General features: G+C 42.1%; 1 pseudogene; it reads right to left on the reverse strand.

Annotated features, from left to right (window-relative positions):
• Window positions 1-3,817, reverse strand: part of LOC107136609 — an 11,184-nt pseudogene extending 7,367 nt beyond the window's left edge.
• Window positions 3,818-15,758: the final 11,941 nt, after the last annotated feature.

Consider the following 15,758-nt stretch of genomic DNA (forward strand, 5'->3'; position numbering starts at 1 on the left):
CCCCCCCCCCCCCATCCTGATGGGCAGTGTCACAGCCTTTGGGACAGGAGTCCCCTTTGCTAGCAAAGCAATAAACGTTCTTTTTTTCCTTTCCCCCCCCAAATCCTGTTCTCATTATTAAATTGGCATTTATTGGCATTGGGGACAGGGATCGAGCTTTTGGTTACAAACTCACTATTAGATTAGAACACAATAACACAATTAATTTAGATTAAATGTTGCTACATGACAATGGAACTGGCATTTATTAGCAGACTCTTATTACCTCTTACTATCTGCTCTCATATACTTTGTGGGAGCTCAGTTCTTTGTCCTTTTAAGTGCTTTGACTAGTACCTGGTATACAAGATTCACTTGATACAGATATAATGGTATGCGAGGAAGAGGATTCTAGTCACTTTATAGTTGGTATTGGGCAATCAGAACCTTCCAGACCAAAGGTTTGGCAGAGGATTGTTTATTGAACAACTTTTTGCACCATCCTGGCATCCAAGTTAAAGGCATTGCTAGGTTCTTACACTTGGTTTTTGCAAAGATGGGGAATATCTCTCAACTACTTCAGTCGTTCAGTGAGAGGCCATTTCTAGCATTTTCATGCAGACTAACATGACACTGATGTTGCTCATTGCATTAGTTTCCTGTGGCTGCCATTGGAAATTATTGTAAACCTGGTGGCTTTAAACAACAAGTGTTCCCTCATAGTTCTGGAGGCCAGAAGTTCAAGTTCAATGTATAAGCAGGGCTGTTTCCTGCAGAGGCTCTGGGGGAGAATTCGCTCCTTGCCTTTTCTGGCTTCTGGAAGATTAGGTATTCCTTGGCTTGTGGTTGAATTGCTTCATCTCTGCCTATCTTGTCATGACTTCCTCCTCTTCTGTTGGTGTGATCTCCCTCTACCTTTCTCTTGTAAGGACATTCAACTTAGCTTTAGGGTTTATAAGGATAATCTGAAATAATCTTTTTCTCTCAAGATCCTTCATTTAATTACGTCTGCAAAGAGTTTTCTTCCAAATAGCATTCATATTTGTTTTCATAAATAGGATTATAGGGATTAGGATGTGGGTATTTATTTTGGGGGCACTGCCATTTAAACCATTACATGGTGAAGCCCCTGTCAGTTATTTAGGATGCTATTTAGCAGATCACACATGAGTTGTAGCTGCCTCTGGAATGTGGCCTTATGAGAAATCCTAGTGGCTACCCTCATACAGAGTGTGATTTTATGATAGAGCAAGTGACAATCTCTAGGCCTCAGCTGAAATCCACATGTGAACACATTTATATTTATTAACAATACTGTCTATATACTATTTATAATGAATGTGTTTATTTCATACCATCTAAAATAAGAATATTTAAAAGGAAATTATGACATTGAATAGGAGCAGATCCAAATAATGCTTGACTTTCAACATTCAGAATGGGGATTCAGGGTAATATTTACTTTTAAGAAAAAAAAATGTAACATTTCTTTTATCCAAGGTTGTGCTGGCAAGTTTCTGCTACCTGTATAATATAGTTTGATTCTCACAGCAACACTTAGGGAAAAAATGACTGTACCTATTTTACATGTGAGAAAACGAAGCTAAAATACATTAAAATGATCATACTGATAGAGGTCATACATCTGAGATTTGGCTCTGTTTTTTTCCTGGCTCTGAATTTGGGCCATCTTACATCTATCTAGACTTCCTTCTCCAAGAAGCTCCAACCCACCTGAAATGTCTGCCCTTACCAGCTTCTGGGGGGTCTTGCAATTCCATCAGCTTTGGCTAAGTGCCCACTAGAGAGGTAACATTAATGGAGAGGAAGATAGAAGAGGAGTGTAAAGATAAGGAAGAGGAGGGAGGTGGGAGATTCGGAAGGAATCCTCCAACTGTTGTTAAAGAAGATAATTGAGGGGGTTTTCCTGAGACTCCACTGACCAGGAGAATGGCTGACCCTTCCAACCCTCAAAGCATCAGGAGAGTCAGACAGGCAGCACACCACACACCATACGTATATTGGTTACTCCTAAACCTGGAGTGACTTTGCCCCAGTGATCTCATAACTTTGGCCACTCTACTACTTGCTGATCCTATATTACTGCTGCAAAGCTTTTGATACCTCTCTTGGTTGACATCACCTGTGTGGTAGATTACATTATCACTGACAGCTCTTCTCCCCTCCCTGTTTCTACATCCACTGTCATATGAGTTTGTAGTTCCTCCTCCCTAGAGGAAGAATATCTTCTCATCTCATCTCATTGATACCAGACTTGAACAGGTGACTGGCTTTGACCAATTAGACATTATCAGACATCAGTTGAGCCCAAGTGTAAAATGTGCTTTGGGATTGATCTTGTGTTCTTGTGCTTCTACCATTGCCAGGAAAAGAACATAATCCAGTTATTCCACTGCTCAAAGTGGATTAAAGGAATTTGGAGATGATATGAGCAGTTTGAAACCCAGCCCAGCTAAGCCCAGCCTTGAAGAGCCTGGTGGATAGCTAACTCACAGATATATAAGTAAGACTAATCAATCACTGTTTTAAGGCCAGGTTTAAGGCTATTCTATTTCCAGAAGTTTTTCAGACTGTATTGTAGCAATGGCTGACTGCCACATTCTGCTTCTGTATCTATCATTTCAACTATGTCCTGTACTTTCTCCACTGTGAGTGCTACTAACTGTTCAGGGGTGCCAGAAGCACTGGCAGGGGTTAGAGCCCCCAGTGCTAAGGCTGCTCCCATTATTGGGCTGGGTTCCTGAAGGCATCCCTAGGCCCTTGCATCATGCTCAACAGCCCCCTCCTGTATTTCTCTAGGTGAGGGCATCACAATGTCTGCTTAAACCTAGGTTCTGAAAATGAAACCTGCAGATGGAGCCAGTTCCTCACCCCTCTGTAGTGTGAGTATCTACCCAGCTGGGCATGGAATAGACATTTGTGACCAGTTGCCAATTGAAGTTGATTTCCATACTTTCTACCCCTCCAACGGCTCACACCCAACTCTTTGCTTCTAGCAATCTTGAGGGGAATGGTATTGTGGTAGAGCAGCTTTTTGGAGACAACAAAAGAGAGCTATCACTCTAAATCCCTGCGACTTCAGTAATAATCAGCCAGTCAGGGTGGCTGTAAGTGGTTTTCTCTGGGTGGCAGGATTATGGAGCTTTCAAAACAGTTCTTTGTTTTCCTATGTGTTTTTTAAATCCTTCAAATTGGGCATTTTTCTTGTATACAAAAACAATAAATGCTAATAAAAACAATGAAACACCCCCACTGCTTTGAGTGAAGCCCCCGCAGGCTGGGACGAGGTGGGAGGGATCAGGACATCTCTATAGTATATACAACAGCACCAGGGAGCTAGTGTCCAGTCCTCTGGCAGCAGAAGCCTGTGACTTGAAGTCCAGGCTAGTCAGCATCACTTGGCACCAGCCTTCCCTGGGGGTCATGCTCCTAACCTTAGCTGGCAGCTTGTAAAGGTCTCCTGTCAAGGAGGAGTGGTGGGACCAAGGACTCAGTGAGGGAGTACAGCCGGATGGCACTAAGTGCATCAGCACTATAGGGCTTCCTTGCTGCATGCAACAAATTTTCAAAATGTTTTTTTGAAAAATGGTGAGTATCACAATTCTAAATCAAAAACCATTTTACACGTTCCAGGGAGTTTCCTGAATAAAAAAGACTCCTATTGTGAAGCCTTGGGTAAAGTGAATAATCCCTCTTCTTTTTATCTTTGGCATCTATCTGGATTTTCTCTTGGGGTATTTTGCGTTTCCATGAGAAACCAGACGACAAGGAAAAACATATCCCGGAACTTGTGCTCAGGGATAATGGACAGCGACATCATCTCTAATTGGAAAGATGGCCCAGCCCCAGCTTAAGTCCTGGTCCTGGTAACATGCTCACATACTATGTCCTTTGCATGCATTGCTCCTTCTGCCTGAAATGCTCTCCCCCTACTTACACATATGGCTCCCTCTCTCCATCCTTGGACTTGTGCTCAAATGCCATTTGTCCTTAGTGATGACTGCTTCATTATCTTGTTGAAATTGTGACCCTCCAGCACTCACTCGCTCTCCTTGGCCTGTTTGCTTTTCCCCCGTAGTATTTAGCACCACTTGTTGTGCTGTATATTTTCCTGATTTTTCTTGCTCTCTGAGTCTCTCCCTGGAATGGAAAGCCCCCAGGGCCAGGATCTGGGTTTGCTTTGTGCACTGCTGCATCCCTGGTACCTGCAATAGTGCCTGGCAGAGTCTAAGCCGCAGTAAACATCTGTTGCGTGAATTGGATGTATGACAATGGGCACGTCCCTTAAATTTTCTGTGTATATAAAATATAAATGAGTGGAGTGGGCAGCCAGCCCTCAGCCTGAGGATCAGGGAGACAGTTGGCAATGGCAGGGCAGAGCCACCTACAGAGAGCAGAAGCTCTCCTTTGTGTAAGGGTGCAGCCACTCCTTGTCTCTGGCCAACTCTTGTCACAGAGAAGCTGTCTCTTGGTTGCCAGATTTTAAAATGCTTTTTTTTTTTTTTTTTTTAAGAAAAGGTAGAAAATAAGTCTTATGCAAGCAGTAATTATGTTGTTAACCAATTCATATTTTCCTAAATACCCTATGCAGGTCAGACAAAAACATCTGTGTGCCAGATCTGAAAGGTAGACACCAGGATGGGTTTCTGACTAGAGACTTTCCCTCCAAAATTCTCTTCTATTCTATTCTGATCTCCTTTAAAATTCTGGACTTCCACTAAATTTCTTTCATCTTTCTCACTGTAGTAGGAGTCATATAGACTAATCAAATACAAATCAAATGGGTTGACTTAAAAGGTAAGATCTGAGTCATCTTATTTGCCCCCAACCTGATGGGGAACATTTGCTCCATAGAAAACCACCAGATGTCTCCATAATGACACAGAGAAAATCACCATGCAATGTGGACAGATTGGTTTAAGGAGCAAGGCAACAAGACTCCTGTCACATTATTTTTCAGGTTTATGGGATGTAGAAGATTTCCTCTAAGCAAGATAGGAACTCCATTGGGCCCTAACTCTGGGCTTATTGGATGGTTTGGAGGGGGAGAAATCACCTCTTTTCCACTCTGTCACTCTAAAATGTCATTTTATGCAGTGCATTTTATTCTCACATAATGATTTCTGCTCCTTGGCTGCTATTAACAATCCTTAATGCATGTATTTGATAACTTGTGAAATGTCCCAGCAAATCCACTGGGATCTGTAAAGGGCTGTGAGGAAACCATGCCTGTAACAAATAGGAACACATCCAACAGATGGAATTGCTCTGATGACCTCCAATCCCAGGACCACCACGACAAATGATGCTCTTTTTCCAATTATATGGATTGTAACTGGACCCCTTCTTGCTGCAGAACAAGTTATTTTATGGCTATGATATGGTGTATGATATGGAATTATGGGCCTTGGGACTAATAGGCAGCTGTAAGTTCCCAGACAGGATTGGATAAAAAGAGGTGAGAGTCAGGAAATGTGTGTATGTGCTAATGCAGAGGTAAACAGAGTGCTAGGGGAAAGGGAGGTGAAAAGGGAGGAGAGAAGGCAGGAGAGAAATCATGGCCAGCAAATATTTGCTGTGGAGGTACATAAAGAGCCCTTTATGTACTTTAGACTCACAAAGACCTAGGTTTTTAGATTAGCTCCAGTTCTTATCAGCTATGTGTGCCTTTGGTAAGTTCCTCAGTTTATCTGAGAATTAGTGCCAACATCTATAAAATGGGATCGGTCAAACCTTCCTCCAGAGATCAATAGGAACATCAAATGAAATAATGTTGTGGCACCAGGTATAGCAGACTCAACACCACCCATGTCCCCCAAGATTCTGGGCCCCAGAATCTTCAGTTACAAAATGGTAGGTGGTTGGTTGAACTAAGAACAAGTGAACAATCTCAAATGCTGTCAGAGTTGAGATATAAATGTTAATGAATGAGGCAGCTAAGTAGAAAAAAGGCTGAGGACTAAAGTTGGATTGGGGGCCTGTTAGTTCTTCTGCGTGTTCTGAGGTCTTCTGCCCTTTTAAAAGAAGCTCCAACTCTGGTCTTAGAATGTTGTAAATGTGATCACCTAACTCCCTTCTCCTTTAAAAAATATATCATGTGGGCCACCAATGTGAAGAGCCAGAGGCCAAACAAAATTCAGATCATTTTTAGCCTACGCCCATGCTGCCATTTTGCAGCTTCTAACAAAAGGATTTAGAAGGGTTGTAGAAGGATTTTTCATTACAGCCTGAGTAAGTAATTTTGGATTCAGATGACCACAGAGAATGTAATCTTGATTCAGAACCCAAACTGTGTCTGGAAGTCCAGAAAAACGTCAGAAACCCTTGGCTGCCCCAAGGTTTGGGAGTTATAGAGGGTATATCCTAGTCAAATTTAAGGTCAGCTGAAAAAGGTAGACCTGCACTATATAGATGAATTTTCTAACCCCAGCCAGTTGTACCAGAATTTCGAGGGCTGGTTATGGGTATTTTTAGGCTTCCAAAAAGTTCCCTGGGAGATTCAATGATGCAGCCCTAATTGTGACAAATACTGTAGTATTTTTTAAAGGTAGTCTGGAATGAAATAGGATAAAAATTCAAATTTATCAGAGACATATTTTATAAGAGCAAAACAGGAAATTTTTTTTTCTATTTTTTATTTGTAGTCTCACACTCAAATTGGAAAATAATAAAAGTATCTGGCCTCCCTCTCCACTTAATTAGTCACCATCTTCATCTGCATAAATATATTCACATATGTTGCTATGAGACCAATATGTACAACTAAAAAAATTTGCTGTTGTTGTTAGAGAATTGCATTTACATTTGCTGTCGGTTTTTAACTAGAGACTGCAAGTACTGTGTGTGGTTGATTAAACTTAGCCACAAATTATTTGAAGCTCCTTTCATCAAAAGGCGGAGCCTTTCCCACCATTCCTTGAAGCTGGGCTAGCCAATAAATGGAATGTGATAAAGGCAAAGTGCAACTTCTGAACACAGGCTGCTGGGAGCTTTGCAGCTCCCATTCTCCCATTCGCATCCACTTGGATCCCAGCTGCCATGTGTGGAAGCTGAGCTCTCCTGCTGAAGAGGCCATGGAGGAGAACCAAATCGCTCATACCAACTGCCTGATTGTCAGACATGTGAGCAAGGCCGTCCAGGACCAGCCAGCCACCAGCTGACCCACTAGCTGAGATTTGCCAACAGATTGCAAATGCAAAGCAAGCCCAACTGATACCATATGGAGCAGAGATGGGCTGTCCCAGCTGAGCCTGGCCCAAATCACTGACCTAAAAAGTTGTAAGCAAATAAATCATAGCCATTTTAAGTTACTAAGTTCTGGGGGTGGTTTGTTATTCAGCAGTAGATAACTGGTACATATTTGCTATCTTTTAGACATTTATTTAATCATGGGAAAGTTTTCACAAGAGTTGACCAAATACTAATTTATTATTTTCTGGAAGGCCTAGAAGCAAAATATTTCAAAATAAATATTTAATGCTCAAATGTTATTTATGCTTTGAAAAATGGAAAAAAGCATCTGAAGGAGGGTAGGGGGATCTCTGAGGCATGGTAAGGATTTAGAGATCTCTTGGTAGAATTAGGTAGTGACTTAGTTCATTTGGGTTGCTATAACAAAATGCCATGGACCAGGTGACTTATAAACACCAGAAATTTATTTCTCATAGTTCTGTAAGCTGGATGTCTAATGTCAAAGTGCTAGTAGATTCTGTCTGTGGAGGGTCAACTTCATGGTTCATAGATGGTGACTTCTCACTGTGTTCTTAAATGGTGGAAAGGCAAGGCAATTCTCTGGGGTCTCTAATCCTATTGATAAGGACTCTGGCTTCATGAACTAATCATATCCCAAAGGTCCCAACTCCTAATACTGTCCCCTTTGGGATCAGGATTTCAACATATGAATTTGGTGTGATGGGGGGGGCACATACATTCAGACCATAATGGGTTGGATGTTTTCAACTATAAATAGCAGAATATGTAAGCAAAGAATTTTGAGAAAAAAAATATGGATATCCATCTGTCTCAAGAAGTTGGGCAGTAAATACAAAGTCAGTGCAGTAGTTCAGGATCCTAAGCTCTATCCCGTTTTTTGCCTGCCACTTATAGTCAGTTAACAGTGCTGTTCCTCATGGTCTCAAGATGGTTGCTGCAGCTCTAAGTTATTTTACAGTGACATTCTCAAAAGGAAGGAATTTGGTAGGGAAGAAAATGCATGGCTGTATTTATGAGGGAAGGAAAAATTTCCCAGGAGTTTCTCTGCAGACTTTTTCTTATGCTTCATTGGCTAAACTGGGATTACTTGGCCACTTCATAGTAAGGGAGGCTGAGAAAACAGCTTTATGGTGTTACCTACCATGGGAGGTGGGCTCTAACTTCAGGATAAAAGGGTAAGGATGGTGATTAAGAGGCAACACACAGAGGTGGAACTAGCTTTACCCTCTTCCAGAGGCCAAGTGCAGAAACGGTTGAGTACTAACGGATCCTGAGATTGTGCTCATATTATTTGGAATAACTTTAACAAAACAGAAACTTTTGCTGTGAGCACATGCAGCATGGGGTGATGTCATAGTCAGAGTGGGGAATTCCCTGAATCCTTTGTGTCTTGGTGGCAGGGAGTCAAGAGACAAAGGGCACTTTCTATGTGGGATGCTCTGGGACATGAGGCCAAATCCAACATGGTGGTCAAATTGATCTCTTGAACAATGTTAGAAATCAACTCAACACATCTTTCCAAACAATCCCTGAAAGCAGCTGCCTGGTAGTGGAGTTGAAAATGGGTTTGGAGCCTGAGGGAAATAGGTAATTGTTGCATTTCCTCCTTTCTGTTAGGCTTATTCAGGTTACCAGAGTAGTAATGGTCTTCCAGACTGGCTTACTACTTGACCTCTTCCAACCCAACCCTCTTATCATACTTACTTCTGGCCATTTTCCTAGCATTTAAAAAAGCAAATTGGTAGCTTAAAATAGTACCTGTTAAATTTGAACTTTTACATTTCATCCATGGGTAATTTGTTTTACTTTTTGTTTACTTTTTAATCTCTGTAATTGTCTCTTTGGACTTTTTCCTTGACATCTTTGTACAGGACACTCAATGCCTGGAACCATTCTGATGATATCTCCAGATGGTGTGCAGCTAAAGATCCAAATGTCCAGTACTGTGGGATATTAGCAGCTAGTTCAGATCTGACAAGCCTAGCCAGTTTGACCATTTCATGGTCAATCCAATAGTTTGCTTTAAAATAATTCTTTTTAAAATTTAAAAGACATGAACCCTTCAGAAAATAACTTGTAACTACGGCTATCAGAGTTAACTGTCCCCTTCATTTTGGTGACTATTCTAATCTGGGGAGAGCAAATATTTCATACTCACACACACATATACACAGAGTAGAATCTACCACACCAGACATTATATTCTATAATTTTTTTTTCATTTAAAAAAAAACCAAAACAGCCTAGCCTACCTTCAATGGCTCAGAATGCTTACATTAGCCTACAGCTGGGTGAAATCATCCAGCACAAAGCCCATTTTATAGTATTAAAGTATTACTTAAACATCTCAATGCAGTCAGCTGCACTGAAAGTGAAAAACAGAATGGTTGCCTGGGTGCACTGCCACATCATTGTGAAGTTGAAAATCATTAAACCATCATAATTTGGGCAACATCTGCCATCATTTATTTTTAGGCTTTTACATTATTTCCATTTTTCTCTTTGTAAGCAATTCTCTGATATAAATAACCTTAGGGCTTAATATTCAAGTACACTGGTGATCATATTTAAGATTAAATTCCTTGGAGGGGAGTCAGTGGTTTGCCAATAAACTGCTACCTTGTACTGGCCCAGAAGCACAGTGGGACAGTGTGTGTGTAACTTGGCCAACTGCCAATCCTGTAGGGGCATTTATTTTAGGGTATACATTGGAGATAATGAGCACAAGAGGCTGATGAGGTCAATTTGACATTGAGTCAAAACTCAATAAACAGAGCTATGTTTGTTTCTAAAGTAAATTTTGTGAAATTAATTTCTGTTTAGTGACAGAGACCTACTTGACATTGGCTTTAGACTGCATAAGCAGCAGAACAAAAGTCATACTATGGAGTCAAACATAGATTCCCCTCCGCCCCCATAGTCTCAAGTATATGGCTGGGTGGAAAAAGAAGAAGTTATCTGTTACGGGAGGAACGGCTGGAAGATTTAATGCTTGGAAGATGAATTAGTTGCATTTTTGGTGACAAATCTTGCCCCTGTTTGTAATTTCAAGATTATAATCCAGGACCCATAAATTTAAGAAGTCAATTAATAAAAAAATAAAATAGGGGCTGGGGCTGTAGTTTAGAGGCAGAGTGCTTGCCTAGTGTGTGTGAGGTACTGGGCTCAATCCTCAGCACTACATAAAAATAAACAAATAAAATAAAGGCATGCTGTCCATCTACAACTGCTGTCCATCTACAAATGAAAACAGAAACTCAGCCAAGGTGGTGCTGAATTCTGGCCTTAATTATTCCTTTTTGGGAATGTTTTCCTTTTTTTTGTTTACCTCTTTTTCTCTTTCATATGTTCTAATATAATATATAATTTTGATAATTAGATCTTTGGGATATTTAATAAAAATGGATAAAATTAAATTAATAATTAGCCTAGTTCTCAGACTCAGATATTATAAACCTTCACAGATGGGTGAGGAAGTTAATAGTAACTTTCAAATTTCACTATTTGCTTTTCAAACAATGTATATATATATATAGTTCCTCCTTCTCCTCTCTCTCTTGGGCTCTGGAGTGAGTAATGACAAGTGTGTGGCTTCTGAAGCCAGACAGGCCTGGCATTGAGTCCTGCTTTGTGGCCTTCTGGCTGCAGGGCCTTGGGTTAGTCATTTAGTTCCTTTGGGCTTCAGCTTCCTTATCTGTAAAATGAGTGTTTTAGTGGTATTTTTAATAAATGAAACTGTAACTTTAGTAAGAGAAAGACATACAGGAAGGATACTGGGTAGTTCATGAAATGGAAGAGTTAAAAAACTAAATCTTTAGAAAGGCCAGGCCAGGGATTCTACCCCGGGAAAGCAGAGGGCAACTGCCCTAACCTGTCTCCACTTATTAGGCTCCCAGGAGGAGGGACATGATTAGCTGGAGTTGAGTCACATGTCTTCCTCTGAACCCCTCTTGTCTCCAGAGGGGTGGTACTGGGCAGTCAGCAGTTCCACTCAATATGGAAAGGACACTTTAATGCAAACGGGACTATTACCAGAGGAAGAAGTACTGGGGAGATATATATATCCATCCAGAATATGCCCTCCCAGCTCTTAGGAAATTTTGGATACTGTATTTAAGGCATATGGGATGTACTCAATAAACAATATAGCTACTGTGGTTATGCTTACTGTCAGTAGTTAAGCCCCAAATTACCCATTGTGTTAATATGAGAGCAAGGATAAAACTTAAATTACTACTTTCCTCTTCTGAGTCTATTGCATTCTCTTTATACCACTTTGTTACCAAAATGTAGATTTCTGGAGAGTCCTTTCTCAGATGAACTGGATCAGATCCTGGGGGATTGGGGATGCTGAACTCTTCCTTGTTAATAAACAATCCATACAAACCTTAGGTATATTTAGTTTTGAGACCCAGATCCCTAAGGTGGGAGGATTTGATTCCCTGCTCAGGAAGCATTTTGGGAGAAGAGATTTTTCTTTGCCACCACAGCTATGGAGGGTAGATGTTTTGCTTGAAGCAGTAAAATAACCCAATCAGACAGATTGGTCTATAAGCTATGCTTCTCAACCTTGGCTGCATATTAGAATTATGTAAAGATTATTGAAAAAAAATACCAATATTCAGGACTTATCTTGGGGAGCTCAGGTGTGACTATTTCCAACCAACAACCAGATGTCTTCAATGTGCACAGCTTGGAAACTACAGAGACATCGTTTTACATCCACTCTGGAAACCCATTGGTCTTGCTTTTCTGAGAAGTGGCTTAGGTTGTGTAGAAATTTGTCGTTTCAAAGCATAATAACTTCAGTTACCTCATTTGATTCTTATGGGAACCTAATCCAAAGGCAGGTGAGGACAGCAAATAATCTCCTGCTCCTGATTTTAGAGATGGAAGAACAGACTGCTCCAAAACACTCATTGACTAGTGATGCCATTAGAGGTGCATAGTTTGACAAGGCCAAGCCAGAACAGAATCTTGTTCTGTCCCAAGGCTCACAGTTCTGTCCACGACCCTCTAAGACACTGGGGGAGCAGACAGATTTTCAAGCTTGCTTTCAGTTACAAGGTTCAAGGAAACTTGAAAACGAACCCTGAAGCCCTTCATAAGAGAGCTTATGTGAAAAATACCCTTCGGGGCCTTCAGCCACTTTCTGGGAGGTCTTTTAATTCATTTCTGTCTTTCATGCTTTGATTTAGCTACCAGTTCTGAGGGCTGTGCCTTCTGGGCCATGAGGAGAGAGCTGATTATAACTATGCTTCCCCTGCCAACATCCTGCGGGGTGGGCTCATCTTCTTCAGGAACATTCCCAAAAGAGCAATGACGTCTGCTACAATAGGAGCCTGCTTTATTATTTTCTTTCATCCATACAGCACCAGAAAACTAAATCCAGTAAATACTTGATAGGTAGACACAGTATGGAGGTTCTCACCCTGACTTCTTCAACATCTTCTGCTTCTTGATCATTGCTACAATTTAGATATGAAGCATCTCCCAAAGGCCTATGTATTCCAGGCTTGGTCCCCAGCTTGTGGTGCTATTGGGAGGTGGTGGAACTTTAGGAATTGTGGGAGGAAGTTTGGTCACTGGGGCATGCTGTTGGAGGGGATATGGGGACCTCTCCTCTCTTCCACTTCTCAGGCACCATAAGGTGAGCAGCTCTTCCACCAAGCATGACAGCCATTATATACTGTGCTGCCACAGGTCCAAAGCAACAGGGCTGAGTGAGCATGGACAGAAACCTCTGCAATTGCAAGCGAAAATAAACCTTTCCTCCTTTAAGTTGTTTATCTAAGGTGTTTGTCACAGCAACAGAACTAATTAATAACCACTTTTCAAAGCTTTTTTTTTTTTCACTAACAACCAAATAATTTATAATCACTGAAGGGCATAAAGAAGAAGGAAAGAACTTGTGATTGTGTTTATTGTAGACACTATGTGTGTAATAAACTTTGTCTTATTGAATCTGCATAAAGTCAGCTCTCATACAAGGAACTTCAGGACCTGAGTTCTTTTTTTTTTTTTAATATTTTTTAGTTGTCAATGGACCCTTATTTTTTATTTATTTATATGTGGTGCTGAGAATTGAACCCAGTGCCTTACACATGTCAGGCAAGCACTCTACCACTGGGCCACAACCCCAGCCCAGGATCTGAGTTCTTAACTGTCATCTACTTTCCCTTACATGGTGGCCAGAGAAACACACAGCCTTGTTAATGCTCAATGTACCTCCTTCCGGACCAAGAAAACCTCTTGCAGCTCCCTGAAGGAGGGGGTGTTTGATATTTCTGTGTCTTTGCTCTATAAGCCTTAACATCAATAGTAGTTCCTTGTTCTATCCATCTGACTCTTTTTGACTCTGTTATCAAGACACAGCCCAAAGGTAACCTCTCTGATAGAGACTGAGTGATGGCTCTTAAAATTCATAGGTTGAGTCTCCAACCCCCAGTACCTGGGAGCATGACTGCATGCTACGGTTCGACTGTGTCCCCTCCAATATTCAGGTGATGAAACTTAATGGTCAGTGTGATGCTATTCAGAAGGAGAGCCTTTAAGTGGTGATAAAGTCATGAGGGCTTCACCCTCAGGAATAGGATTAGGTCTCCTTAGAAAATGGCTTGGCAGAGGGAGTCATCCCATTTGCTCTTCCACCTTCTGCCATGTGAGGACAGAGTCCCTCCACCCTGGAGGATGTAATATTCAAGGCATTATCTTGGAAGCAGAGATCAAACCCTTGCCAGCCTGCTGAGATCTTGATCTTGGACTCCAAACTATAAGAAAATAAATTTCTGTTCTTTATAAATCACCCTGACTCAGGCATTTTGTTAGAGCAGCATGAATGGGCTAAGGCAGGGCATTTAAGGAGGTGATGAAGTTAAAATATGGCTGTTGTATCCTTATAAGAATAGAAAATTTGAACATGTAGAGACAGCAGGGATGTCCTCACACAGAGGAAAGGTCATTAGAGGATACAGCAAAAAGGGTTATCTGTGAACCAAAGAGAAGGATCTCAAAATAAGCCAAATCTGCTGCCATCTTGACTTTGGACTTCAATCTCCTGAACTATGAGAAAATAAATTTCTGTTGTTTAAGGCACTTGGTCTGTGTGTGCGTTTTGATTGTATTTATTTATTTATTTTAATGTCAGGCAGAACAGACTAAGATCCTCTTTAAATCCTTTCCAACACATGACACTACCGTAGGGAGACTTGATACCCTTTCTGTGGTGTTCTGCCTGGTCCCCTTTGTCAAACTGCACTTTAATTTATTGTCCCTACTGGACTATAGTTCCTTGAGGGTCATGCCTGGCTAATTTCTACATTTCCAGCATCTAGCATGGTATGGGGTGCATCCCATGCTTAGGAAAACATATTAATAATGAATGAATAAATAAATGAATGAATGGACAGTGGGCTGCTTTATGCTCTTGCCTGGTGTCCTGGGCTCTATAAGGGACCCAAAGACAGCTTGTGCTTAGATTTATTCATGTACACAGTAGGAGTTCAGGAGAGGGTTGATTAAGGGAATGCATACATGGAGGGGGATCAGGCAGACATGCAGGTTCCAGAGAGAGGTGGTCATCCAGCCCCCTTGCGACCCCCCTCCCACCGCTCGCATGCCTTGGAACACCCCTGTGATTCCCAGTCTCCCAGCTGCCCAGCCCAGGCCTCGGCTCTCAGCCCTCCCTTCCGCCTCCATCGCCCTTAATCACATGCAGGAGATGTGAATTCCCCAAGGCCCTGTTGTGTGGTCCTCTCCTCAAAGGCTGGTTCCCCACCCCAGTTTCTGGAAGTCCCTTTGGAGGGCCTGACAGACAGTCTTCCTTTCCCACCCCTCCAGCTGAACAGGCTCAGGGAGCAGAAGGAGTTTTCTGGGAACAGACTGGGGAGGAGGAGCCAGGAAAAGTGACAAAGGCATAAGTGTGGGCTTCCTGTGCTCAGTACTTGCTGTCCCACCAGGACTCTGAGCTGCCTCCTCCAGAGGCACACACTGGCAATGGTAGAAGCAAAAGAGATTGCTTATGGTGCAGTGTTTACCCTGCCCAGCCCAGCCCAGCCCAGCCCAGCCCAGCCCAGGATTCAGCCCTGATGGTGGACAGCCTCTTTGCATAAGGAAACCCTCTGGAGGAAACAGTTCTAAGTGAGAAAGAAGCCAGACAGACAAGCCTGGCCTAGGATCAAAGCTACTGGGCTCAGAGGGTGGGCTGAGCCTGAGGAGGGCTGGATCTAACTGCTGGGTCAGTGCCATGCAGTGGACCACAGGGAACCAGACAGGCTTGGCATGAGGAGTCCCCCACTCAGGATCCGGCCTTTGGGCACTCTGGGGGACTCTGGGAAGATGTCAGAAATTGGCAGCAGCAGGGTGTGGTGATCTGCAGAGTTGGAGTTGCTCTGGGGAGAGTGGGAGATCACCTGGAAGACAGAGCCAGCTTCCCAGTGGGCAGAATGTCTGGGGTCATGGCACTGGTAGGGTCTTAAAAGTACTTTACTTTCTGTTGAAATCAGAAGGAAAACAACCTGAAACTGTGAGACACAAAAAGTCACATA

The sequence above is a fragment of the Marmota marmota genome, unplaced genomic scaffold (assembly GCF_001458135.2).
Source record: "Marmota marmota marmota unplaced genomic scaffold, marMar, whole genome shotgun sequence".
Taxonomy (NCBI): Eukaryota; Metazoa; Chordata; class Mammalia; order Rodentia; family Sciuridae; genus Marmota; species Marmota marmota.